Source organism: Hemicordylus capensis, chromosome 14, assembly GCF_027244095.1.
Source record: "Hemicordylus capensis ecotype Gifberg chromosome 14, rHemCap1.1.pri, whole genome shotgun sequence".
NCBI classification, from domain to species: domain Eukaryota; kingdom Metazoa; phylum Chordata; class Lepidosauria; order Squamata; family Cordylidae; genus Hemicordylus; species Hemicordylus capensis.
In genome coordinates this window covers 18646009-18649357 of record NC_069670.1, presented here as the reverse complement: position 1 = coordinate 18649357, position 3349 = coordinate 18646009, and positions in this window count along the sequence as shown.

The window sequence follows — 3349 nt, the reverse complement described above, 5'->3', positions numbered from 1 at the left end:
CCCCTGCCTGAGCTCTTGTAGGAGCTCTGACCACTTACGCAAGAGAAGTTCTGAAACAAAGGCGTTTTACTTGATACATAAAGCAGAGCTTTTGCTTGATACAATCTGTGTGTCAGTTTCAGGACCACACCCCTCCAATAGCAGCCTCACACACACACAGGCGGGTGGGAAAATTAAAATTAATTTAAGATTTAAAATGATTTAGGCAAAACTTACAGTACTGATAAGAGACCAAAATTTGGAATGTTTGAAAGAAGATTGGGAACCATTTTTATTATACTTAAAGAACTACTTTCCTAATATTGATTTTACAACAGGGTTTGAAATTTAGTAATATTAGCAGGTTGAGTAGAACAAAATCGAGTTTGAAAGGTTTAGATATATGTTTTGGATGATTATTATAGCAAGGGTTAATTCTATAGTTGGTGATTCACGAGGAGGTGTGAGCAGGAAGTCAATATTTGTTTAATGTGTTGTGAGTGTTAAGACATTGTTAAAATCAATAAAAATGTAAACAAAAAAATTTAAAATGATTTAAGGAACTCCACTGGCTGTCCTGGCACAGTCACCTCGTGTTTTAGGTTTGCCAGCCGCAATACACACCCTGCAGATCCGATTTTTAAAATAGGGTGTCATCATCCTCCGTGACAGATTTAGCATGCGTCAGGAGAGGAAGTGATGACGCTATGACGCTGTTGAAAGAGGCCTAAGGCACTTTCTCTAAAGCTTCAGTCCATGAATACCCGCAGAAGTGGGGCCTCCTTCTCACCCTGGTGAGAAACTAGATATTGGGAAGATGAATTGTCCTAGCCAAAGCTTATGCCCAAGCCTGACATCTAGTTCTTTTATGTGCAGAGAATCTCCATACCTATGTCCACCAGGGTGGATGGTAGACGTACAGTTTCAGCGGAGGCTGAGAAAGTTAGCAGAATGTCTTTGGGTACTTGTGGCCTTTCATCTCAGAGAAAACTACCCAAATACAGGCTAGTTTAGGACAAATAGGACTATTGCTTTTCGCGGGGGGGGGGGGGGGGGGGCATGGTGTCGTTTTGTTTTGGCATCTGCCGCCCTTGTGCCTCCCACACTGGCTCCACCCACCTCCTGCCCTGCCTGGCACCCACCCAGTCCCAGGAGCCACCAGCCACCACTGGGGGAGGGGGTGTAATATGACTCTCAGGCTGAAGAATGCTGGCACGTCCATGAACGTGAGTCAGGAACCAGATCTAGAATCGTGCATGGGGTCCCTGGGCTGGGGAGTCTTGGCAGCACTCTCATCTCAGGAGCAGGCAGGATTTTATTTTATTTTATTGCCTCCAGTACGGGACTTCCTGTCTAATACGGGACTATTGGCAATGCTAGTATCTTGCCACCTTGCTGGTGCCCCCCAAAAGGTGTTGCCCGAGGACACTGCCTTGCCTTGCCTCGCCATGGAAGAGCCGCCCCCGAGACTATTGGTGCATTTTCACCCTAGGAGGTCATAAGAACATAAGAACAGCCCTGCTGGATCAGGCCACCCAAGGCCTCTCTAGACCACCATCCTGTTCCCCACACTGGCCCACCAGATGCCCCTGAGAAGCCCGCAGGCCAGAGATGAAGGCAGGCCCTCTCTCCTGCTGTGGCTCCCCTGCCACTGGGATTCAGAGGCATCCTGCCTCCAAGCCTGGAGGTTGTTCTCTGCCCCTGAGATAAGAGTGTTGTGAAGATACTACCTGTGCCCCAGTGAGAGCTCTTCCCTCCATACGGGTCCCGTAGGCTGGGCTGTAACAGCAGCTGTTAATTCATGGGGATTGTTGAAAGTGCATCTGGTCCCAGCCGAACGCCTGACAACTAGGCACCCATCTAATTTGGCTTACTAAGGGACAGAGATCTGGGGTGTCAGGGCTAGGGAAAGGGTAAGGAATCAAAAGGACTCTATGTTTGGGGGTTTCCCAAACTCAGGTCTTCAGATGATGATGGACTACAACTCTCATCATCCCCAGCCAAGGCTGAGGATTTTGGGAATGGCAGTCCAATAATATCTGAGGTTGGGAACACCTGGTGTACATGACTACTAGCTCTTGCCTGAGGGCTTCCCAGAGGCATCTGGTGGGCCACTGAGTGAAACAGGATGTTGGGCTGGACTGGATGAGCCTTGGGCCATAGGAACATAGGAAGCTGCCATATACTGAGTGAGACCCTTGGTCCATCTAGCTCAGTATTGTCTTCACAGACTGGCAGCGGCCTCTCCAAGGTTGCAGGCAGGAGTCTCTCTCAGCTTTATCGTGGAGATGCTGCCAGGGAGGGAACGTGGAGCCTTCCGCAGGCAAGCAGGCAGGTGTTCTTCCCAGAGCGGCCCCAACTTACAGTGCTCACACATGTAATCTCTCATTCAAATGCAACCAGGGTGGACCCTGCTTAGTTAAGGGGACAAGTCAGGCTTGCTACCACAAGACCAGCTCTCCTCCATCTTGGTTCTTATCTTGCATAGAGTTCAAATTCGGATCTTTGGGAAGTGTCCTTTTTTGGATCCCAAGGAAGGAACACTCAGTGTTTTGTCACAAATATAAAGGTTTTTGGCATGAGAACACGTTTCATGAGCCAGAATATCAAATAACCACTAGATGGTAGGCTAGGCCTTCATATCTAGTTGCAAGCTCAAAGCAGATGCCGCTGAAGGGGCTCCTCTTCTCATCTCCCCCCCCCACACCTTATTGTAGTGCCCCGTTCAAATGCACCACGTTACTGGCCACAAGCAGCAAAAGGAGCAAGGCTGTGTCTCTGGGTCTCCTCCATTAGTACCCAGCACCTCTACCAGTCTGTCTACTTCCTCCCGAGCCCTTTTGCCAGAATGCACCGGGCCAATTTTGAACACTCCGAGGGTGGTGGAACTGTTTGGCCAGCCTGCTAAAGTCCATTTCACGACCTCTTAACTGGTCTAGGTAACTTTGGAGACCGAAAGGCCTTTGGAGGGCCGCCACCCCCCCACTGCAAGTTAAGCATCATTTTGTAACACGTAGGTTCTTGAGGGCACAAACGACACCACCCAGGACTCAAGAGGATTTGGTGGCCCCCAGGGGGTGTGGAGGCTCTAGTCTTCAGCCCCGAAGTCCAGGGGTCAGAGCACCTCTGTACAGAAGAGAGGAGAAATGAAAAATGCCAGTTGTCCAAGGCACATATGAAGTGTCTTCAGCCCGGGCTGGGTAGGCGTCTTCCTCCTTTGGTTTGATACTTGGAGACATGCAAGAGTTGTTGAGTCCATCTACAGATTAGAGCCACGTTCCATGCCAATCCTCCTTCTGGCTGCGGACTCAGACACAGTGTACATGCACGCACCACCACCGCCCCGCAAAAGGTTGCTGCAAAGAGCCTG